Genomic DNA, 27,056 nt, shown 5'->3' with positions numbered 1-27,056 from the left:
TAACCGGGAGTGTTTGTGAACTACGCGTTAGAATAGCAAGTCAAACTGGTTCCCTGTAAACACGACAGCTGTGTTCTCAGACAGGTGTGGACAGCCGTCATCACTCCGGTGGCCCTCTGAGCCCTGACTCCATCCATCCTTCCACCCCCGCGCTCTATTGTTCTTTCAAATGGCTACTGTACTGCGAGGCGATAAGAGATTTACAAAGCAATGCGGGTTGAATGAGCCAGTGAAATGCATCCGGGAAAGAAGAGCATGAGACATGATAAAACTATTGGCTGATAGAGATCTGAAACAAGAGGACATGCAGGTATGAATGATATGACTACAGGAAAGTTTCAAAATGTAAGATAATTTTCAATCGGATGAAAAAAAAAAACAAAAAAAAAGATAAATATCAAAAACAAGGTTGGTATTTTGTACACGAGGTACTGGATTTTTTTTTGTTTTGTTTTGTTTTGTTTTTTGTGTTCGTTGGAAAAATACCTGGAAAAGACCATGAATACCAAGTAGTCGTATCATTTCAACATACGTCCTCTTAATGGATTTCAATATATATAGTAACAACAGACACAAAATAGGCATCACTTGTGACACTTGGGATGAGAACTGCAAAGAAACAACTTTAAGAGTCAAATAAAATGCAAAGTGATAAAAACTCAAAGCGCTGTTGTTGTCTTCACCACTGGACACAGCTCTAAATGAAAACAATGGAGTATGATGATGAAATTGCAGCTTTTCCTTTTGGTGATAACTGTTTTAGACTAAACTGTTACAGTTCTGATCTGCTTTAGATGATTCAAAGCTAATGTCATCAAAACCATACAGAAAACTGGGGGGATTTGTGGTTTTATTACCTCCGCAAAGTGAAACGGCGGAGGTTATATTTTCATCGGGGTTTGTGTGTCTGTCTGTCTGTTTATTTGTTTGTTTGTCTGTTAGCAAGATAACTCAAAAAATTCTGGACAGATTTGGATGAACTCTGGAATTCTCTTTATAATGAGCTGAAGAACTGTAAAAACATATTCCAGCTGAAAAGAGTGTATAAAGAAAGAACAATGAGATTATATGAACAGTTATAAGTTTTACACTTGGCTTCGTATTTGTTTTGTATTTTGTGACATATTTATTTACTTATTTTGGACTGGTAAAATGTTTTTGCATCATTTCATCAGGTTTATATTTACTTATGTTTTGTACTTTCTGGACATGTAGTTTTGCACTTGGTTTTGTATTCATTTTGTACTATCTTTGGATGTATTTAGTTGGTTTGTCTGACTTTATACAGTATGATTTTATAGCTAGTTGTGTATGGCTAACCATTAAGGTTATTATTTAGAAGGGGGCAGGAAATATAAGATTTTCTTCATCCAGCTCCTTTTTGAGCATGGGTGTGTACATGTTTGTTTACTTGATGATTATTGAATGTTTACTGATGAAATGCACGACCATAAATGAAATAAATGAAAAAAAAAAAAAAAATTCAGGAAACTTTGATTCTGGCACAAGGAACAAATGACTAAATTTTGGTGGTGATGGGGGGCGATGACACTGATCTGCCTCAGCGGAGGTCTGCGCTTTTCTAGTTGTAGCTATTTTCTGTCTAAAAACAGAGCTAAGCTAACAGAGCTTTAATGTAAACTATCAGCTGATGTAGCACATGATGATTTTAACACGGTTATTTCAACCAACTGTCAAAATTATCAACTGAGTTTTTATTTAAAGAAGAAAATGTGATGATACCATAATACTGTATGTAAACTATAAACTTTATCCTTTATTCAATGAGTGATACATTGATTCTTTGGTGGTTTTAGTATCTGTAACTGTGGTCAGGTACATGACTTTCACATGTTGTTGAGAGAATATCAACATCACTGTATATTGCAGTTCTACTTTAACGCAACACTCAGTATCAGCATAACTTCAACATAAATGAATGACTACTTTTGTAAATAATATACATCATACTTTTATTTAAGATTTATATTTAACATAATGACTCTAGTTACAATGCATTTCATAAGTGGTTCAGGTATAACAGCAATATTCTTTGCATATGTTTATGGATTTTGGAGTTATCGTACCTGTTTTGGACAGCGTTCACCTGCCAGTTGGAAGACCCTGTGTTCACACACCAGCTGATAAAGGCCCACTGTAGTTTCTTTGTCTTGGCCACATATTGAGTCGCAGTGAGTTTTTGTGGCGATGTCCTTCGTTGTTATGTTTACCTGCTCTCTGTTGTTGTCTTTGCTGTTCCAGCCCCCTGGCATGTTCACAAAGTGCTGTGTTTGTGTTTTATTTGATAATGCTGAAGCTGAACTTACTGCTTGTGCTCTAATGTCCTCTCATGGCACATATCCATTAATATCAGGGGCCTCAAAGTTCAAGGTAAGATACGGGTTCTATCTCTGCAGCCTGCAGTGCATATTATGAACAGTTTACAAATACAAATATATTAGCACCATTAAAAACGCACTGGTCAGAATAATACGTATATTTGCAGATGTATTAAATTAATTGGTTTAGAGTTACCTTCATATTAAAAAGGGAAGCATTAGTAATTAGAGAATGAATTATGGACAAATTTTGATCAGATTAACACGTTTATTCAGTCATTGAATACAGGTACTCAGAAATTGAAAGTGTCATCGTTCAATATCAGGTGTGCCCACCTCTGGGTTCCAAACAAGCAGTGCAGTAACGACACAAGAAACTGACAAAACCTGTCCTGAGGGATCTGATCTGATCCGATCTGGCACTCAGACGACTGATTGTACTGCGATGACAGTGCAGACGGTGAGTAACTTCACCACGGCTCAGACCTCTTAACATGCTAGTGGCACGCTCTCTCTGTTGTATACTAAGTCGTGGTATTTTGAGCTGGCAAAAATATTTCTGTGTTTTCTTTGCTTCCTTTATATAGACTATTGACCACACCTAAAGTTACAAGTCAAGTGTGACTCTGTACAAGATTCAACTCAATATCCGACATTAAGGGATTAGTCCAAACACTGACGTCATGTGCGTCGGGAATGAAAAAAATACAGCTGTTAACTGTGTTACTCAACTCGTGAGCAACATATACAAAACAGGCAACTGAGCAAATCATTTTCTGGAAATTACACCACATGTTTGGACTGTGTGTTTTTAATGGCTTTAAGTATATATACCAGTGACTACAAGGACCACATGAAATATGTGTTTGTGAAAGGTTTAATAACTCTTATACTAAAATGTGATATACGTACTTAAAGATAGATTCTGTTCATTTAAATGTTTTGTTTTTGTCTTCATCTGCATTGTTTTGTTTCTTTGAATGTTCGAAATAAATGAATGAATGTACCTAAAATTGTCTGTCTGTCTGTATCCTGATCATTGTTATGAACTAAACTGAAGCACTTTATGTTAAAATTCTTTCAAAAGACACTCCATTCACACTGCTTTGACTCCTCTTATCCCATCAGTTTGTGAACAGACACAGGACACAATGCCTAACATTAGATAGAATCTATCTTGTTTAGAAATGTAAATGTCTGTGTGCTTAAATGGTCCCCTACTTGTGCATTACCTCGGAGCAAAAGCGTCCAAACAATGCCTCAGTGTTTGATGCTTTCTGTCTCCCCCTCATTGTTCTTATCTTCAAATGTCAGTCTGATCACATCCTACTGGATCAACCTCTGTTTTTGCCCTTTAATTGTGTCTTGTGATCATTGGCCTATTCTCCTCCGTGCTATTTTCAGCCTGTGTAAGTAAGAAGGGAATTTGATAGTAGGGAGATATAAAATGAAGCATCATAAAAATGTATCTGCCTGTTTTCTTTACTTACTCTTCCCAAAGCATAAATCCGTGCAAAAGGTATTTTATTATTTGTTTTTGTTGCTTCACTCTTCTAAAGAGTTTAATGAAAAAGTTCAGCAGTTGTTAATTTTGTCATGTAACAGATCGTCTTTGCTTCTAAACTGTTCTTCCTTGGAAATCTACATGTGTTTTCCCTCATTCTTTTTCCCAGCAACTTTAAAAGGTACTTCTCACAACCATGATTCGCAGTGGAAAAAATCCTGCCCTCACATGCTGGAGTATTTTCTTGAACGAGATCATGAGTTAGTGTGCATAATTGCTCTTAAAATGGAGAGTAATTGTTGCATTTATGGTGTAAATACCCACGGGACTCCAGGAGGCACATACCTGAGAAATCTGAAACTCCTTTACTTGTTCTTTACTCAGCTTAATATACGCCTTCGAATTTGAGCTTGAGAGCCAACTGTTCAGGCTGGATTTTCTTCTCTTTCTGTTCATAGATGTTTCTATTTTAAAAACTTTGCTCGAGGGAGGTTTGGGGCATATTCAAGGGCTCCTGTACCTGACCATGTAATTATTTTGGTCTTATATAACCCATGAATCTGCCTAGTATTTAAATTGGCCCTGTGGCAGAGGTCCAAAATGACTGTCGCCAAACAAAACAAGCAAATTGTTCCTGTAAGTAACGCTTAATCCAAGAAATGCAGTGCTAGATCACTATCTTGACAAAGGAGGGAGTCGGTTGAAAGTTGTCCACTCAGCTCACTGCAGGCAACAAATCAGAAAATCACATACGGGTAGCTTGACTGAATAATCTTCAAAACCATCCTCCCTTACAAACTTGATCCTACAAGAACCTGTTATTTTTATCTATACCTAAAGGTGGATGTGTACGATGTCTACTGGAATACCTCAGCAGGAATCATGGAACAGGCTTCTAAAACTATTATTGATTGAAATATTTTAAGTACAGCAATAACAAATTAATATATTTTGCTTATACCACTAAACTTCAAAGATCTAAACAGTCACCGGTGACCACCTAATGACATAAAATGTTTAATAACGTTTGAGTCATTAATCCTATCAGCACATGTAAATAATTCAGGAAAAATTATTTTCTCAACTTTTCAACAGCCTCAGATGTGATCCATTTAGATGTTCAGAGGCTTCGAAGTGAATGTAGAAACCCCATCATCTTCTGCAACACTGAATCACCATTAAAACCTCTGTAGTTTGACAAAGGTATAATTATAATGATATAATTGTTAATTATATATTTGTTGGAAAAAAAGCCATTTTTGCTACTACTTTCTCCATTGTGATATAATAGCCTGTGAATGTACTCATAATATAATAAGTAAATTATACATAGGAAAATACCTGATTTTCACAAAAAAAAATTCCAAATGTCAAGGGCAATATCGTAATAATTGCTAGAAAATCATTTGAGAATTTAGTTCTAGAAAAAAATGTTGTTTGGAGGTTAGCACAAAAATAGCTCTAGGTCTTTACAGGTTAATTAATCAGATCTACACTATGAAGAATGCTAATATATATATTATAATGTTCCTCCCTCTTCTTCTCATTATTGTAATAGAACAAAAATTTTGATTTATGAGGAAAAAAGAAAAAAACATCTACATATATTTTGATCAGGAAAAAAATTACACATTCTCACAGACAAAATAATACATATAAAAGATACCGCCAAACATGCAGAAAAAAATAGCTCCTATACTTGTGATCTATCTGTGTCAGGCTGTGTTGTGTGGCCACTAAATTGTACAGGCATTTTTCACTTGTTCAGCAGTCCTATACTTACAGAGCATGATGTAAACGCTAGCATGGACATACAATTTACAAGAGGCTTTCCCTACCAGTGTGCTTATGTCATCAAAAGAGAATGCATCATTACACACTGTGTGACTAAAGACATCTGATAACTGGAAGCTCTGACTGTGCTCTCACAATTAATGACTGTAGAATATGGACACAATGTTTGCCCCAGTTTTACTCTGCATCATATATTAATACATAACTCTGAGGTCCCTAAATTGCTGCTGTTTAATGTAACATCAGCAAAACTGTAATGCTTTGCAGACAATTCCGCTTAAATAAATGCGTAGATACATTAGATGGTGGTGTGACTGCTCAATCAAAGGCATAAGAAACCAAGCATGATGTGGGTAAATTTATCAAAAATACATTTTATTGTGAGGAAAGGATGACCATAATGCTAAAATCTCTCAAAGAAAATACTTTATGTACTGTAAAATGTGTTTTAATCCAATAAAAAGGTCTGACATAAAGGCCTGGTTCAGTAAGATCACTGGTGTAACATTGCATGTGACAGATACTGTCTTTATGTAAGGAAAATGCTTAAGCTGGACCCAGTGGCCTGCTCTTCTGTCAGGATGAGGGACAGGTTTTTTAAACGCAAAACACTTCAATGCTCCACAGACAATGTTGCATTCACAAAGAGTGAGGACACACCAGCTGGTGGTGTTGCCAATTCAAAAGGGAGCAGGGCTTAAACTGCCAATGGGGACACATAAATTAGCATCTTGAAAGACACCGCTTAGATTTACTTTCCAACCGGGAGAGTAAAACTCGACAGGGGTCACTGTTCTCTTAATGAGCAACGTTAAATACAGACCCCATCTTTCACACATGTGTCATCACCACCATGGGGACAGGTTTCTACGTAAGACATAATTGCTTGATTTTAATGCAACCATCCACAAAATAGTCTCGTACCATAGGTCTCAAGTTCACTGTCGATCAATAGTATTTGATGCCCTTTCTCTTACGCAGCAGATCCACCCAAATGTATTTGGATTTTCCACTGAGTTCCTTTGGGGTTGGATGATTGAAGTGCTTAGTTGGACAAAGGGACAGCAGTCAAAGTCAGAACATGGAAGGGACAAAAGGCTATTGTGATTAACTTCAACTTTATTTATGCTTAGAAAGGAAATTTAGTGTACAGTAGGGGTCATAAACACATTCATAGATACACATCCACAGAAACAGCACCACCAGATGCCAACATGGTTAATTACACAACACAGGACAACAGACAGTGAAGCCACTCCCTCCCCAAAACAAATGACAAAGGTCCAGTGGGGCAGTACACAAGTTAACTGCTATAATGGCCATGGGCATTAAAAGATAAATAAATAATCACATAATAAAAATTTGTAGATATCAGCCAAGGGAATTCAGGTTCCTAATAGCCACAGGAATAAAAGAATCCCTAGCACATCTAGTTTTCAATTCAGGAAGCCTAAAACGGCGACCAGAGGGAACAAATTAAACTCCCCAAAAGGGTGGATGATCAGGGCAATTGAAAATGTGTTTGGCCTTACCCTTGACCCATCTAACATGTATGTCTTGCAGCTGGGTTGGCTGTACCCCAACCACCTTTATTGCTACATTTGCCATCCTAGTTAGCTTACACTTGCTGATCATCAGAAGACCACTATACTACACCACAATACAAAATGTCAAAACAGATTCAATAAAATACTGATGAAACAAAGTCATCAGAGTCCTGCACACATTAAAAGACTTCATTCTCCTTCAAAAGAAAAGTCTCTGTTGGACTTTTTTTTACAGACAGCCTCTATGTTACTCTCAAAGGATAATTTCCTGTCAATGAGCGAATGAATAATGGATCAATAATGTGAAAGTGCTTTGGGTGCCTTGAAAAGCGCTTTAGAAATCTACTCTGTTATTATTATTAATGATGGTCCCTAAGTAAAAACATCAACATTTTCAACAACCTGGTTTTGAATAACAGTTTGTAAAACACTGTGCGATGTCCTATGGAAATTAGTCAAATCCTTGGTTTTGGAGACACTAATGGAAAGGTAAAAGTTTTCACACCAAAAACATTATGACCCAATATTTTGCAACCACAGGCTTATGCAATGAGTAAACACAAGTTGTTTGCAATGTATGTCATACAAAGTTTGTAACATAATATTAAGCAAGGGGTCCTTTTTATTAAAGGCATAATGGTTAGCACTTCCACCTTAAAGCTAGAGGGTTCAACATTCGATTCCCTGTCAGTCTCGAGCCTTTCTTTGTTGAGTTTGCGTGTTCTTTCCATGCCTTGGTTTCCTCTGGGTCCTTTGCCATTAAAAACAGGTACATACAGGCTAACTCTCCTGTCAGTGCCTTGACCACGGTACTGATAGAGATCTGGAGTTGGTCCCCAAGCGCCTTCAGTGGCAGCTCACTCAAATGCTAATGCTAATGCTAGGTGCTGTGTGTAACAGTGTGGGTAAAATACAGAGGCCAAGTCTACCTTTGGGAACAATAAAGTGGGTTAACCTTGAACCTTTATTGAATGTGCTACACCACATCCCCTGGCAAAAAGTTTCAGTATAGTATCTTATCGATTGCATGTTGCTAGTTTTCTTGCATTCTAACTGGAGGATGCTTATGGCAATATGTGCGGTAAGATGAACTCAAAACAACATATTTTCGAGATGATGCTTTGACAACTCTGCACTGAGGAGTTGGAGGGATAGAGATAATAGCCAGTAATATAACATTCTGCAGGTTTCATGATGATGATGTTCTCGTCTGCGAGCCAAGTTAAACAGTAGAGGTACTGAACCTGGACCTTGGTAGACACCCCTCCCACTCAGTGCAGGCCTCCCTTCACTGTTACTCCCTTCCCCTCTTGCTTGATATATCACTTTGCCGTTGGGTTTAGAGAGCCCTGGGAGGGTCCTGCAGCTCCAGATAACTCTAGACAACACTGACATCCACACCTCCCCTTGTGTCAAGGAGTCAAAGCCATATCTCTGGCTGATTCAGTGCTCTAAATTTGTGTTTCCACTCAGGAGTGGAAAAGCAGGGATGGGCGACAGTGCACTGTGACTTTTCCATGTTTAAACAAGGATCAATTAATTGAGATCAAAGGAAAACTACTTAGATACACATTGGCGTTTTAGACTCTGAGCAAAGAAACAAACTTGCTACAGCCCTAGAGTAATAGAGTTATGCATTATGCAGCATTTCTTTGGAAGCTACTTTGTTTTCCAGTATAATGAAGTAGCAAAGCGTAACACAGTCATTCCAAAACCTAACCACAATATCTAAACAGTTTAATCTCACTGACATCAGCGATAGTTGTCCGTACACAGGTTATACAAATGTTCACTTAGCTTTCCTTTTAATTCATTTTCTCTGTCTTATCAGAGGAGCTGAGGCCTTTGTTATTCTTATGCAACTTTAGCATTTGAGAAAACAAAAGACCTATTAAAATAATAACCTTTCGCTAGGTGCAGCTGCACATACCTTCTACGTCCTGTAAGGTAACCTGGCAGACAGTGTTTGTTCTGTTACAGGATCGTCGTCCATGTGTGTGCACGTAGGCATTTCTGTATGACTGACACACAGACAGCTTGTGTGTGCACATGGGCACCCGGACAGTATGTGTGTGTGTCTGTGCAAGCGTACATGTGATAAAAAGAGCATGTTATCGCTGCATATCAGGCCAGATCTAGCACAAGAACCATGCTATTCTTGAATGTGGCGTTTGTTCAAATGAGTTTTCTTAGCTTTCTCCATAGCCACAGCTGGATTCACAAAACACAGTGATGTGGATGTGATCCACTCTCCAGGCTTAGTTTGGTCTTTTTGTGAGCCTGCTGTGAAAACCATGATAGTCATACCATACCATGGTTTATACCTGGGGTTGATAATATCAGCTGGGAAGTTCTGTTATTCCTTCAGGATGTTCGGTAAGCTTTAGACCTGTGGAAATTTCACAGTACTTTAGCAAGTAAAAATATTTTATTTAAATGGAACTGATTATATATATATATATATATATATATATATATATATATATATATATATATATGTGTGTGTGTGTGTGTGTGTGTGTGTGTATGTGTGTGTGTGTATACTATACTGCATGACATATATATATGCACGCTTATAAATCCATAACATTACAGTGCGACAGAGTTTGCTTGGACAAAACTTTCTGGTTCTCACAGTTTCTTTTTTACAGGTTGTAAAAAGAAGCTCAGACCAGGACAAAGTGGGGCACAGTGTCTGGGTTATTTGCATCCAGTCTAAAGATCACAAGACCATCCTTGGCAGCACGCCACTAAGGGATTGAGGAGGACCTGCTTGGAGATTGGATTTTAGTTAAACAAACATTTCTGGAGTCAGAGTTATACTGAGAGCAGAAAAAGTTGTCTTGGTTGAATAAAAAAGTAGTTCAATGGAAAACTGACTATCAGCCTTTCAGATACAGGGTTGGTTGGAGTTTGTGGATAAAAGCGGCAATTGCTTTTCCCTCTGTTGCTTTATCACTGATCCTGTTTACTGAACTGATACCATGTTTTCAAATCGAATTCTGTCCAGCAATGCAAAAAGGTCTAGGTTTGCTATTATGGGTGCAAATATGAACAAAACTTTGATCTTCTCTCTTTGCTAGCACCTGTTTCACTAATATCCATAACTCTCTTCTCATACTTTTTTTGAAAATCTGAGACCTCTTTCTTATTATTCATGTCCACATTCTGAAGTTGAATCAAAATATGTGCATAAACTAATTAAGTGGGAGGTGGATGTAATATTTGTAGCTTAAATATTACCAGCCAAATAGAGATCTAGAATAATGTCTCATTTTACTGGCAGCAGCTGGGTACAATAATGGTCATAAGAATCACTGATATCACTGATAACAGTACATGTCTTTTATATATATACATATATATATATATATATATATATATATATATGTATATACATATATATATGGAAAAACTTGTATATTTTATATTTGGGAAAAGTGATTTCTGTCTTTTTGGATAGAATTCATGAGGGTGATTTGTGGTCATGTTGTCATCTTCCGGATCAGTTTCTTTTTATTATATAAAAATGGACAATTGACAGCTGTAATTATTACTCACTGTCAAGACCTCATCAGACACAGAATGAAACAAACCAGGCATCCTGCCAGACAATGGACATCACTATTTCATCTTTGCTGCACAGTCTCTTGCCTCAAAATGTATGAGAGAAGTAACATGGCATAACTACAATATTTAATATTTCATAGCAGCAGAAAGTGTTATCATGGCGTGTCTCTATGAAAATACTTCATATTTAAAAAAATACATAATGTATGATGGAAATTTTTTAAATTCACATATGTGTGTAGTCATCAACTTTGTAATTATTCCATTTATACAATGGTCTTTGGATTTCTTGGTTTGATGCATTTATCATCCACTAATGATATCCACCTGTGAAGACAGTGGGGTGGGGGTCTCGGGGCTATCGATCACATACTGAGGCAGGAAGAGAGGAAAGTCCAGCAAGGCTGTCAAATGAGTGGGCGAGGAGACAGATAGGCCTTCTTGACAACTTGCAGGCCATTAAAGCATGCAGATAATGTGAGAAAAGGGGTCTAGGGAGACAAAGCCAGAGCCACGGAGAGTGATGTGAAGCAACTCTACAAAAAGCAGGAGGATCAGAGACACTCCAGCTGGTAAATTTAGATCCAAGTTCTAGGATGTGTGCAAAGGAAAAGGAGGGTGGAATCATTCATGGTGCAATCATTGTAGAAGGTGTGATGGGTGTACTGAAACCAGATCAAGCATGGTGCACTAAGTAAAATATTGACTTTTTGACACATTCTTACTGTAGCAGTCCAAACTTTGTAGAGCTTATAACTATCACTCATGTGAAGAAACTCGCACACCCTATTTTAACTGCATTATATTGCACAGGCACATTTCCATTTAGAGTATTGGTAGGTGAGGTGCACACACAAAAAACATGCATTTCGTAGTTTTTTTTTTTTTTCTACAAAATGGCATGTATTGCATTTCAGCAATCAAAGCCAGCAGTAAAACAACTGTGAACATTTTGGCTTTAAACCCAAGGATATGTTTTGGCTGAGAAACAGCACAAGTGGGAGTAGTTCTTTGAGCAAGAGGAAAAAAATTAGAAGGTGCAGCTTTTAATAAAACTGAGACACTGGCCATAAAACAGAAAGACTGTTGGCAGGGGCCTCGCACCATTGTCTCAAGGTTACCGAGGTATCTGCTGGAACGCCTGTGAACAGGTGTACTGATGCCCTGTTAGCCATGTTAATGAAATCATTAGTGCCAGGCTTCTGGATGCAAGTGTCTCTATGGGATTAGGGGAAGATACTCTGAACCGTCTGTTTTGCTCACCTGTCACACTCGAGATGGCTCTCATGATTTAATTAAGTAAACAAATGCCACCGAAAGCTTCCCTTTGAGAGCATGGCTCAAACCGCAGTTGTGTCCATTCATTAAAATAGATGAAGCATTCATCAAGCTCTTCGCCATGTTTAAAAGGATGGAAAGCCTTTAAACAATGTAACATGAATTCTTTGTGTTAAAAATAAATTATTTTTAGACTTTGAAATTATTGTTGAATAGAAATGAAGAAAATGAGACAAGTTGTTTTAAAAGAAAGCTATAAAAAACTGAAGAATTTATTTAAAAAAAAAATAGTAATAGAAGCAACATATTTGTGGGGCAGTGACTCAGCAGAGACCATATTAACTAAACAGAACTAAGCTTAACCAAATTAATTGACTGATAGACTGAAATATGCTTAAAAGATGACGTTTCATATTTCATTGATTTTTCAACACTTCCAGGGTTAGCAGCACATTGATTGGTTTTCAGCTATATACGTGACTTACATATTATTATCTGAGAGAACTTATTCTGCTCTCTCTGGGTACTCCAGGTTCCTCCCACCATCCAGAGACATGCACTAATAGGTTAATTGGTCAACCTAAAATTGCCCATAGATGTGAATCTGAGACTGACTGGTTGTCCGTCTCTATATCCCCTTTTACACAGTATTTCTGTTACAGAATGTTTCACCTTTATTGTGGAACAACATCTGTGTAAAAGAAATAGTGGGATCACTTGGTCCCACCTTTATCGCAGCTCTGTAACACCAGTGGAGGTAGTAACGGAGCTGCGATAAAGCTGGAATCATGATTCTGGAACGCTATGTAAAAGGAACACCTCTTGTTCTGCAACCAAGGTGTCATTTTGATGACATATCGCGTGTGCAACCCCCACGCTGGGGGGGTTTAAGAATGAGTGTGGGCCGTGTACAGTAAACAAACATGTCAAAAGGACCAGAAAGATGTCGAACTGGGGAGATGCCGAGATCCGCAAGCTGTTGTCACGTCGGGCAGAGGACTCTATCCATGCTAACATTTGTGGAAAGACTCTGGAGAGGTTAGCAACACCACTATGCTTGGGGTATTTCCAATGTGCAAGTTCTATGTCACTATAAGCTGTGCTGCGTCGCCGCCCCTTTGATTCCAGAACGCAGGTCCTCTGTGTAAAAGTCCAGCCTGTCTCACCTCTGTTACTCCTCTGGCTTGGCTGTGGAAATTGGTCAATGGTGGCAAAAAGGTGGGATCACCATCTCACCTTTTTTTCCGGGATCACTGTGTAAAATTGGCTTATATGTCAGCCCTGCGATGAACTGGTGACTTGTCGTCGTTCTGTATCACTTTAGCAGAACAACTGTCATGTACACGTGGTACATGGCTGTCACACATACTGGCTTTTACTCCAATTTGTTAAAGTTCCCCTCCGTAGACGAGGGTTGACAGGCAGATTCACATGCCCGGTTTATCTTGCTCATTTTATCGAGCCTTTCCTTGAGCTGAAGACAGAAAACACTCTAGTGGAATTGATTACTTGTCAACATGTGGAGTAATAACTCTGCTCATTTTGCATTGAAAATACATATTTCCCCCCTTTGCTTTGAGAGACTGATACAGTGATGAGAAAGAGCAGGGTGATCAATGAACTGCTCCCTTTGTGACGATGTATATACACCAAGGATGTAACATTGGTTCGTACACTGAATGATTCAGTAATCACCTGACACTGAGTTGGGGCATATAAAACTTTTAGTCTGAGATGAAAGGATAAAATAGCTGACCGCATTTTGATAGTAATTTCAGCATCTGCTTAAGGAGTGATGAGGTTACCTTTTTACATAGATTATAAGTTAGACTGTTAAATAGTCATTCTTAGTCTTAGAGGGGGTAATAAGGATGCTACAAACTATCCCACTGGACAAAGGTGGGATACACCCTGGACATGTCTCTTATTTACAACTATGGGTGGACTGACCAAGTAACCTATTAAGATGCATGTGTGTGCCCATTGGGTGGAAGCTAAAGAACACAAACAGAACCCAAGCAGACACAGTGAGAACACAGACGGTCCCACACCAGCCGACACTCGAATCGACCTTAAGGAGCTTCTTACAATGAGGCGACAATCCTAACCACAGAACCACCATGCCACCCACTGCTAAATATACGTAATTTAAAAACAAAAACAAAAAAAATGCATTTCATTACTTTTCTTACAGCATTTTCACCACCAGTACAACAAACTTTAGCCTGTATAATATTTTGGGAACTGTAAATTTCATCACTGACAGGTGTTCTTATTAGAAGATATGTCCATCTATCTTGGTGTGGTGGGTTGGTTGCAGATATGGCAAACTCAGCAATGCGCATTGATTTGACTGGCAGGCAAGACAAGACAAGGACAGGAATGGACAGCTCATGTCTAGACATAGAGACAGTTCCTTTATGACATCCTACTCTTTAAATTATTGCACTATTCTCATGGCTGTGCTGATCCAAGTTGTCTGGCAATATATATATATAAAAAAAGGTATCCTTATGCAACAAAAAGAATGAGAAGTATTTGATATATATGAGGCTTTAACAGAAAATATTGCATATGGAAGTCACACCTTTGTAATTGCCAATATGAGATTGATTTAATTATGATTTCATTTATTTCGAAAATTTACATGTGATTATTGTCTCCCCAACACTGCATATGAGACACTCCATAAGCTCAATTTACTAGTCAGTTAACACACACATACGCACACACACACTCAAGTAGTTCTCCAAGCCAAAGTGTTGTTTTTCTCCAACGTGTCCTGCAGTCAAACAATGCCACATTCACTCTGCAGCCTGAGACTTAACAAGAGGGTGATGCAAATTAAAGTGGCATTAATTTCATTACAAACGGGAACAGTGAGGGATAAAACATTAGAGTAATTCAATTGAGAGGCTGACAGCAAGCTACAAAGGTGGTAGTCCACTTGCCTGCAGCTGGTGCAGTACTAAAACATCAGAATAACCCTAGAAAAAGCTGTTTTTTTCCGTTCATTTTAACAATGACCACCGCTGCCTTATGTGATGGCCACTCATAAGACGACGCCATTGATTATGCATTTGTAGTAGCACTTCAAAACACTGCTATTCACCACAGGGCCAACTCTCAACGGCCGGTTTAGAATAATATGCATACATTTCTCACTGACAGAAAATTGAAAATATTTTCAATGTTTTATACCACTACCTTTGGGAGCAAATAGAAAAATAACTCTCCCACAAAATATCTATGTTTACCTTGTGTTTTCATTTCTTTATTTTCCAGTTAATGACAGCTCCTTGGTGGGTCACTGTGGGGGTGCCATGCGCCAACCTGTTTAAGTTATTTTGGGTGGTTGTGTGAAATGTGTGTAGGTACTTGAGTTTGAAGTGGACTGCTGGCTCTGACAGGAATGGAGGCTTACAGACATCCTTTAAGTGTCACTTTACAGAGCACACTGCACTGCACAGCACAGTGGAGAACTCATGTCACCGCTGGTTTTCCATGTGCAAACATCCCACACTTTGTAAGATAAAACTCCCTGCTTGCCATTTAAACACTGTACTTCTCTACTGTTCTGTACCTCTGAGCTAAGTTTTCAGATTGTACAGTGCCATAACAACGTTACGGCTTACACTGTCGAATTCCAAAGCTTCTTGTTTTTGCTTTAAAAAGACGACGTGTTTCAGTGTTCATTTTGTATTTCTGCATCTGTAGATTAACTTAGTCTGTTGATGCTTTTCTTCTGTCATGTTTATTCATTTTCTGTGCAGTTTAAGACCAGGCACCAGTAGTCTTTAAAGATGGATGTTTCTCACCCTTTCTCTTTTCCTCTTTGATAAAAAAAAGAAAAAAAAGAGATGAGGTGAAATATGACACAATGACATATTTAATTTAACCCAGCTCTGCATTTTTATTAAAGGCTTGTTTGTATAACTTAAGATTCTCTTTGTGAAATACATCCAGTACTTTTTTTGTTATTGTTTTTTTTTAAGTATTAAAGACGATCCCAATGATGAATAATTTTGATGATATATTGATTGTGATGAAAGCTTTAAAAAAAATTTAAATAAATAAATAAACAAAATAAACACTGTACTTCTCTACTGTTCTGTACTTCTGAACTAAGTTTCAGATTGTACAGTGCCATAACAACGTTACGCCTTACACTATCGAATTCCAAAGCTTCTTGTTTTTGCTTTAAAAAAATGACATGTGTTTCAGTGTTTATTTTGTATTTCCACATCTGCAGATTAACTTAGTCTGTTGATGCTTTTCTTCTGTCATGTTTATTCATTTTCTGTGCAGTTTAAGACCAGGCACCAATAGTCTTTAAACATGGATGTTTCTCACCCTTTTTCTTTTCCTCTGTGATAAAAAAAAAAAAGAAAAAAAGAAATGATATGAAATATGACACAATGACATATTTAATTTAACCTAGCTCTGCACTTTTATTAAAGGCTTGTTTGTATAACTTAAGATTCTCTTTGTGAAATACATCAGGTACTTTTTTTTCTTGTTTTTTTTAAGTATTAAAGACCATCCCAATGATGAATAATTTTGATGATATATTGATTGTGATGAAAGCTTAATTTTTTTTTTTAATAAATAAACAAAATAAACACTGTGCTTCTCTACTGTTCTGTACTTCTGAGCTAAGTTTTCAGATTGTACAGTGCCATAACAACGTTACGCCTTACACTATCGAATTCCAAAGCTTCTTGTTTTTGCTTTAAAGAAACAACGTGTTTCAGTGTTTATTTTGTATTTCCGCATCTGTAGATTAACTTAGTCTGTTGATGCTTTTCTTCTGTCATGTTTATTCATTTTCTGTGCAGTTTAAGACCAGGCACCAGTAGTCTTTAAACATAGATGTTTCTCACCCTTTCTCTTTTCCTTTTTGATAAAAAAAAAAAAAAAAAAGAAGAAAGAAATGATATGAAATATGACACAATGACATATTTAATTTAACCTAGCTCTGCACTTTTATTAAAGGCTTGTTTGTATAACTTAAGATTCTCTTTGTGAAATACATCCAGTACTTTTTTTTTTTTTTTTTAAGTATTAAAGACGACCTCAATGATGAATAATTTTGATGATATATTGATTGTGATGAAAGCTTTTTTTTTTTTTTTAAATAAATAAATAAACAAAATAAACACTGTACTTCTCTACTGTTCTGTACTTCTGAACTAAGTTTTCAGATTGTACAGTGCCATAACAACATTACGCCTTACACTATCGAATTCCAAAGCTTCTTGTTTTTGCTTTAAAAAAACGACATGTGTTTCAGTGTTTATTTTGTATTTCCGCATCTGTAGATTAACTTAGTCTGTTGATGCTTTTCTTCTGTCATGTTTATTCATTTTCTGTGCAGTTTAAGACCAGGCACCAGTAGTCTTTAAACATAGATGTTTCTCACCCTTTCTCTTTTCCTCTTTGATAAAAAAAAAAAGAAATGATATGAAATATGACACAATGACATATTTAATTTAACCTAGCTCTGCACTTTTATTAAAGGCTTGTTTGTATAACTTAAGATTCTCTTTGTGAAATACATCCAGTACTTTTTTTTTGTTGTTGTTATTTTTTAAGTATTAAAGACGACCCCAATGATGAATAATTTTGATGATATATTGATTGTGATGAAAGCTTTAAAAAAATTTTAAATAAATAAATAAACAAAATAAACACTGTACTTCTCTACTGTTCTGTACTTCTGAACTAAATTTTCAGATTGTACAGTGCCATAACAATGTTATGCCTTACACTATTGAATTCCAAAGCTTCTTGTTTTTGCTTTAAAAAAACGACGTGTGTTTCAGTGTTTATTTTGTATTTCTGCATCTGTAGATTAACTTAGTCTGTTGATGCTTTTCTTCTGTCATGTTTATTCATTTTCTGTGCAGTTTAAGACCAGGCACCGGTAGTCTTTAAACATGGATGTTTCTCACCCTTTCTCTTTTCGTCTTTGATAAAAAAATGAAAAAAAAAAAAAAAAAAAGAAATGATATGAAATATGACACAATGACATATTTAATTTAACCTAGCTCTGCACTTTTATTAAAGGCTTGTTTGTATAACTTAAGATTCTCTTTGTGAAATACATCCAGTACTTTTTTGTTGTTGTTGTTGTTTTTAAGTATTAAAGACGACCCCAATGATGAATAATTTTGATGATATATTGATTGTGATGAAAGCTTTAAAATTTTTTAAAATAAATAAACAAAATAAACACTGTGCTTCTCTACTGTTCTGTACTTGTGAGCCAAGTTTTCAGATTGCACAGTGCCATAACAACATGCGTAGCTGCTCAGTGAAGTTATAAGCATAAATGATGACAGCACAGACTGAGGTATGCATATCCACTAAAGCTGTGTGTAGCGTGTGTGCCAAACCTGTTTGTCCTGCGGTTGCCTTATCTTATGAATGTGCTGAAGAATGACTAAGCCACCCAGAGCCAAATAATCATTAGTAGTCTAGAGTCTGAGGCTGAAGTGGACAGATTTGTGACATCAAAGCAGTTTCCATACTGTGAATACCCATGCAGCAGCCCTTCTTCATAGCACAAAGCTGAAATAATTAGCTTCCTGTTGTTGTGTGAGAAATGGAGACGGTATCTACTTAGCAAGTTTTTATAAACCCTCTAACGAAACCTAGCTAGTAATTACGTGCAGTGTTGAGTGGTTTTATGTGTTTATATAAAGTTTTACTTTGATCATTAGTGACTTGGCTCAGTTACATGATCACAACTCTACTTGACTTTTATCACGATCTAACTCATGGTATATTGCCATTACATTGGTTTGACAAAGACCACATGAAGAACAAGAATATTTTGAACATTACAGCATTCCTTTACACAAACGCATGCACTTTCAGAGAGAACTCCAGGAAAACAAATGTAGAAACAAAAGGAAGACGACAAAATAGCACCAACCTTTTGCTTTTACATTTTGCTTGAGAGTCTGATGCACATGCAAATGTTAGCATAATGACATAGACTGACATCACTCTTGCATTCCGACTTGGCTCAACATCAAGATAAAGGCAACAGACAACAATGGTACAAATCAAGCATGTCACAGATAATGATCAAAATATTGTCTGTCATTCATTTCTTTAGTAAAACTGAAAGAGAGACTGTCAGACTTTTGGAATGCATGTGTTTGCTTCTCTTGAAATTACCTGTGATCCATAAACACCAAGCAGGACCGGCTTAGTTTAATAGACAAATAAACATCTAAATCTGATCATTTAAGCTGTGATGCGTTCTTAAGTAAGAGTCGCAGTCGGAATAAACATGAACGGCGGTGGTACTTGAAATGTCCCCTGTTGGATAAGCTCTAAGCTGTGCTGGTTCATTTTAGGAAAGCCTCATTAACCGCATGCCACACAGTCTGTGCTGTGACTGAGCAGTACCCATTATTATTGTGTCTAAACTCAAAATGCAGAATTACTGTCAGAATTGTGGAACTGACATACCCACTGACCAAGTTGTCAAGTCAACCTCCAAAGCTTTTCGACTGCTTTGCTTCGCCATAAACAGCGTGCCGGCATATAGTTTACAGCAGATATTAAAATCAAAAAGGAGGTGGTAGTCTTTCTGATCCTGCAGCGAAGTAAGCTAATAATGACTAACTGGAAGGCTATGTATGACAGAGATGTAGTGAGGGAAAAGGAGGAGGAGAAAGTTAAAGCCTGAGAGAGCTACAGATGCAGGAGGGAGTGAAATTCTATGAGGAAAAATCAGAGCCACAAATGACTCAGTGACAGCACAGTGTGGCGTGTTGGCAGAGGCTTATACGTACAACGGGTTGCAGTGACACTGACAGGCCGAGCAGACGATAGCACATCACAGGGTGCACAGCGCTGTAGCGGTGGGCAGTGATGATGGCACACTGTGTGATGAGAAGGAGAGCTTGTTACTGGCTGATCTCTCTGGCTAATTGGGGATAATCATGAGCACTGTGCAAAGCAAAGAGTTTAGAAAAAGACAGCAATTTGCAATGAAAGGATGAAGGACATAGGAAGACAAGGGGAACAGTGAAGCAATAAAGTCTAACACCTGAAAGTCATTATATGTCGGAAATTTAAGATCATACCATACTGTATCTGGAATTCAGTTAAAGTGTTATTTGATCATCCCACCTCCCTTACACACAAGCCAAAATACACTCACACACACATCACACAAAACCGAACCTGTTTTTGCTTTGGCAGCACCAGTGCTCTTTAGTGTATCTCAAACACTCATTAACATACCTCGTATGAATTGACTCCAGTAATGTTTTATTAAACAAAAAATCTTAACTGTTGTACAGTAATTTCCTTCCTTGGTTTCAGTCTTGGTGCCAGCCTGTCCAAACAAGCCAAACAAGCTTTAATTCAGTTACATGCCAGAAAACTTGAACTAAGGCTGTTGTTAAATCAAATGTGAACATTTTCCCATTTAATTCGATTAGAGGGGGGAAAAAATCTGCTTTGCCAGCTGAAGTACAAAAGTATTTTCAAGGTGTTACCATTAAACCATATCCGCAACAATGAAGGAACTCCTCTTCCTCTTGAAACCACCAGTCAAACTGCCTTTGTGAAAGCTAACTCCTGTGTTTACAATATGTGGTGCTGTTGGCAGAAACCCAACAGGCAAACCTGAATGGAAGGAAGCTCAAAAGAGTCCATAAAGAAGCGATCAATTCTACATAAGAAGAAATTAATCTTGCAAGCACATTCCACAGAGGGATTTGAAAGAGCAGATTGCTGTCTTCAACCTCCTGGAAGAAGTTAAAAACATTGTCCAGACTTTCTTATTCCAATGTTCCCCTTATGCCCATGAGAGCTGACTCCATTTGCTCTGATCCACTCAGCAGATTCCATCCCATTTTCCCATCGATTTCCCCCAGCGAACGGCCTCCAATCTCACCTCTCAAAGAAGAGCGAATTAAAAGCTCGACACATAGTGTTAGAGTTCAGGTCGAGACATGAAAGAAAGTGACACAACTAGAGATCGCATTGCTACAGTTTTGTTCATGTTACAAATTAAACAGAACACAGTGAGTGGGATTGAAATATTGGAAGATAAATATATTTATATTGACAGTTTTACTGAAAGTAGAATGTTGGGTCTCTATAAAAGCATTAAGAAAATTCTATGAAATTATTCTACCATATGCAAATAACTTCAAATAGTGACTGTTTAAACCTCCTATTTGATGTGAAATGTATTGTTAAATGTCAAGAGGCTGGTATTTAAAAGGCTGATTTCTATATTAATAACACTTTCTCTCCATTTTCAGCATCATTTAATTTCCTCTCTTGCTATAACAAAAGCTCTTTACTCATTTCCCAAAGTAAATGAAATCATATGCTTTCAGTTTTGCGGCTGTCTAATAAGTTTAACAGTCAGGTAGGGTACTTTTGGTTAGATGAAATAATAGTAAAATGTTATATGGACACTCACTGTTGCTTCAGTTATAGGGGAGTTTGGAATCAAGTTTCTATGGCTTAATAAAGCATTAATGAAATGGGTCAATATATAATGGAGGGAGTTTTTGACTTACTTTTACGGGTAACATAGTGGACAGATATAGTTGACATTTTTACTGTTTTCAAGCCTAAAATTACCATAACCATAACACCACATGGCATTTTTACAGAAAGATTCGTCTAAATATATATACAATTAAGTAAAACTGAAATTGAAAGTTATTTATAAAGATAGTAACGCTGTTGACATAACAGTGCGATAAATACGCACTTGACACACACACTACTTTATATTAAATAACTAAGAAAGAGGAGACAGAACATACCTTGGAGTCTTGCCAGTGTTTTCTTCAGAAGAAAATGACATCATGTGGAGCAGGTTATGTGATTGGGAATTAACACACTTCCTTGAGAGGTGTTTTGTAACAGGTAACTTAGATGGAAGTGATTTCTCGGACACAGATACAATTTATTCTTTTCCCCATAAAATTTGATATATTACCAAAAAGAAATATCTGTCATGATTATCTCAACTTAATAAAAAGAACACAATGAAAACAATTTTTGAATAAGCTCATTTTATTATTGTTTAGCTAATAAGAAGGTGGTTATTATTAAATTTGGACGCTTATTGAGTTCATATTTTAGTCGATCTAGTCATTTATTAATTATTTATTAATTGTTAATTTATTTGCACAAAATAAAACAGCAATAGAAAAAAAAAACAACAACATTCAAACAAGTAACAAAATTGTGCAGGAGAGGTTAGAAGCCAAAAAGAAGGCTTATATGAATACCTCCCCCGAAATGAACAATACACAAAAAAAATAATTAAAAAATACAATATAACTGAAATAATAAACTAAAGTAAAAACAATAAAAATGTAATCCACATTACAAATCATCCAATACAAATCGAGTGATACACAGCCTTACATTTTTTCATGAATTAAAACCCTTTTCAGATGCTTTTTAAACAATGATAAAGTAGATGTTGATTGAAATTCAGGTCTTAGATTATTCCACAGATTTGGTCCACGATATTTCAGAGAATACTGACAGACTGAAGTTCGGCAGTACGGAAAATAAAATTTGCTTGAAAATCATGTCAAAGTTGTGAATAACAGAAGACAACATAAAGAAATTGTGAATTAATCATTTAATAATAAGGAATTGTTTTTGTAATTAAATAATTATGGAATTTTTAAAGACATGATTATAATTAACATAAAAAAATACATTAGGCTTTTTTTTTTAACTTTTAATAAAGATGTATGCAAGATATATCCCGTGTACTTCAAAAGTCCCTCTATTATATATTGACCCAAACATAAAAAACACTGTATTTTTTAACAAGTAACATTTGTACTGCCCTTTAGTGATGGATAAATGGCATTAAAGCCAATAAAGGAGTGCTGTTTTGTTGTACAGAAGGAAAACTTGTAATAGTATGTATGTTTATTTGTTATACAACTTTAATTATCTTCCACTTAAGTTAAAAAAAAAGGACCATTTGAGCTTAATGTTGTAACGGTGTGCACATATTTGTCCCATCATGTTATCGCTGCTGGGAAGTCTGGACAGGTTAGAACAGCTTTGTTAGTGTATGAAACGCTGTGGGGGATAGGATGCATTTCGTTTGAGGGAGGTGATAGATCAAACGTTTACCTCAATTACATTCTACTTTTCCCCTGAACCGAGTCCAGTTAGTCATAAGTCTTTTAATCGTTTCCAGTCATTGTGGTATACATGGCAGTAAAAAGTTTTGTGCCCTTTGTACTGCAAAATAATCTTGACAGTGGGATGTGGCAACTGTGGTTTTAACAGCGTTAAAATAGAGAAGCTGGCCTTGTTCAGACCTTGAATTAACATGTGTTCTGAGGGATCTGATCACAAGCAGATAGTTGTGAGTGCATTTATTCAGAACAGGCATTTAGAGTACGCCCCCAAATGGGTCTTGACAGATTTCTTGCAATAGGATCTCACTGGTTTTACCTACAATAAACAGGATATTGTGAGGTGGAACATTTTCTTGCCTGTCAGTCACTGCGTAAGGTGAAATTCTGAATGAATAAATACATCGTGAATCACTCTATGACAACTTTGAACCTTCCATTTGTTTCATTTTATTGTTTTATTTTGATGATGATTGAATCTTCAAGCACTTTATACGTTAAATTTTACCAGATTATGCAAACTGGAGATACTCTTTTTCCTAGTGGACAAAAAAGAAGTGGTAGAGTATCCTTTTGATTTGCTCAGGAATCACTTATGAAGCAACATACAGTTGTGGAAAAAATTATTAGATCATCAAAAGTCATCAAAAACAATGGTTATGCAATCAAGTACTAACACGTGTGTGTATTATGTGACTAAAACAGACAGAAAAGAAAACATGGAATATCTAAAAGTGCTGTTTTGGCAGTACAATGCTATTGATGTATAAACTGAAGTGATTTTGGTTATTATCAAGAAAACCATGGAGTACGGCTAGATATCAGCTCTGAAATTAAACTCTTCTGAGCTATTTTTGTTGTTATCATTGTATTTGTCCAAACAAATGTACCTTTAGTTGTACCAGGCATTAAAATAAACAAGAAATTGAAAAAAAGACAAGGGTGGTCTAATAATTTTTTCTGCGATTATATGAAATAACGGCGCTATGACCTTCTATGAAATATTCACACACCAAGTTCTATGAGGAACTTGGAATGTTATGTTTCATTTACATAAAAGACGTGAGCTGAGTAATCTCTGCTTCATTCCAGATGCATTTGTGTCCACACTGCTTAATGAATTTTGACATATGAGATCCAGACCAGACTCCAAATCCAACTTTAGTACATTGCAAAAGAGCTACATTAAAAGGACACAAATATTGGGACACGCTCAGTTCAGATATTTCATTGCTAACTGGGAACTGGGCTACAAAACAGTAATGGTAAATGTCATAATATAATTTCATACAGTGATAAATATAATTGGAATATACATTATATTTAGTCTTGAGGGTTATTCTTGTTTTCATTATCATATAAAATGCTCACAAAGAGTTCATTATAAATGTTGTATCTCTAGATTTCTGTAACATTTGTCATATTCTGACTATAAATAATCATTTTAACCACAAGTAACAGTCTGGTTTCTTCAACTTTCCCTAATGATGACAAATCACCCTTTAAGCCTTAAAGACCCTAGAACTACTTTTGTGGCAACTTTCAAAGGAATTCTTTTCAGCATTTAACCTTTCCTAAGCGATTTATCAGCATTTATTATAATGCTATCCTCTGCATTTTGCAGTAAAAATCTGGTTTGCCTGTACTTAATGTACTGATCATGTACATGGTACATGGACTGCACTTATATAGCGCATTTTATACACCTTCATGGTGCCCAAAGTGCTTTACAAAGCCTCACATTCACCCATTCACACACACACTCATACACCAGTAGGTGGCTGTCACCATGCAAGGCGCTGCCAGGCCCTACTGGGAGCAATTTAGGGCTCATTGTCTTGCCCAAGGACACTTTGACGTGGACATTCTGAGCCAGGATCCGAACCGCCAACCCTTTGGCCATTGGACAACCTGCTCTACTGACTGAGCCACAGCCGCCCCATAAAACCTTTGATTAAATTAAAATATAATTCTATTATAAACTGAAGAAAAAGTCACATTTTCTGCAAGGTTTATCATTTACTGAACATAAAAGTTCCATCTACAATCACTGTCATTGATCCAACTCCATGGGTTTTACTGGTGAATCAGTGTTGCAGAAGATGACAGTGTTTCTGTGTTCAGTGTGGCACCTCTCAACGTCCAAATGGGTCATATCTGATCAGGATCAGGATAAACTTTATTGTCCCATATGGGAAATTTGTTTTGGGCAACAGTGCTACACATTGCTGCATTCACATTCAGACACATACAATCACAAAACAACTCAGTTACAAAATCTTGAAGTCAGAATAATCACAATTATGTATTACAGCTAGTTCATATATCGCACCCTTCCCTCCAAGAGACAATAAATAGAATAAATATAATTGACACAAGTTAATTTAAAAAGGATGGGAGTAATTTCATTCCTTAAAGGCCACTGAAATGCAGATATTATATTGTTAAGATTATTGATTAAAAGGTTATTAAACATTTTAGATCACTACATACTTTCAGCTGTTTAGATGTTTGAGGGTTAAACTTGAAAGAAACACTCATTTTATATCATTTATTAGTTATTCATAGTAGCTTACATGAATATTTTTACCTCCGCCAAGGAACAGCTGAGGTCATGTTTTCATCGGGGTTTGTCTGTTTGTCTGTTAGCAAGATAACTCAAAAAGTTATGGACAGATTTTGATGAAATTTTCAGGAAATGTTGATACTGGCACAAAGAACAAATGATTACATTTTGGTGGTGATTTGGGGGGGGGATCTGTCTTGCCGGAGATCTGCGCTCTCCAAGTGCTTTTCTAATTTATCATGATATCATTTAATATCAACGGGAGGTCCTACAAGCTGTAAGTTCGATGTATCCCACTATTTGAGTCCATACAGTGTATATACATTAATCAGATCCTATGATGCATGTGCATGGTTTGAACAGGACCACATTTTACCCAGTTCAACAACTGGCAAAAATAGCATAATAGCATAATAGTGATAATAATCCCATGCATATATACACTCATTACTTTTCAATGTCACTGTTATTAGCCCTTCTTCTCAAATGACCTGTTGAAGTGCTGTAGTAATTGAACAATGACTGTCTTTATGGTGTTTTTTTTTTTTCTTCTTCTACAGAACCCACAGAGAATAGCATGCCACACCTGACTCATATGCCTAGCAATTCCTTTCATTAGACACTTGATCTCCCTGGAAAGCTATTTTTCTGGTTTGGTTAGTTATGGACCATACCCTCTTCTCAAACAACATGCTCCATATGCTGCTTTATACTGTGTTTTTGTTGTAATGATCAAATTATTATTTATACTGTATCACCTGTGCACATTTTACACTGCATGAGGGTATTGTATCTGTTATTGTCTATAACTGTCTATTCCTGTACTACTTACGTAACTTTGAGATGATCAAAAGAGTCTCCGCTGGCACTATATTTTATACCCAGTGCTATTAAGTACAGCTAGGTCAAAGTTGAGGATAACAAGGCTTTATCATGTGAGTCAGCTGATGAGCCTTGTCTGTGGTTTATCACTTGCGTATGAGTGTGTGCGCACTGTCTGAGCCACCGGGGCATACACAAATAAAACACACCATGTTGTTCTCTCTCTCTCCCCGATGATATCTTTAATCTCTCATCGGCTCGTTGTCTCTGCTACTCGTCATGCTTCCTGTTACAGGCACAACATCGATCTTTGTTTGTCTGTGAGTGTGTGGACTGTGAAGGTGCAAGGTTGTGTACAGTACCTGCTCAGTGTCAGGGCTTGTCTTCACTTGCCTCCAAAGACCTCAAGTTAAAAAAAAAAAAAAAGAAAAAGAGAGAAAGACAGAAAAAGAAATCACCCCACTGTATTCTCCA

Source organism: Sphaeramia orbicularis, chromosome 4 (genome assembly GCF_902148855.1).
Source record: "Sphaeramia orbicularis chromosome 4, fSphaOr1.1, whole genome shotgun sequence".
Classification (NCBI taxonomy): Eukaryota; Metazoa; Chordata; class Actinopteri; order Kurtiformes; family Apogonidae; genus Sphaeramia; species Sphaeramia orbicularis.
Note: the sequence above shows the minus strand (reverse complement) of the source record.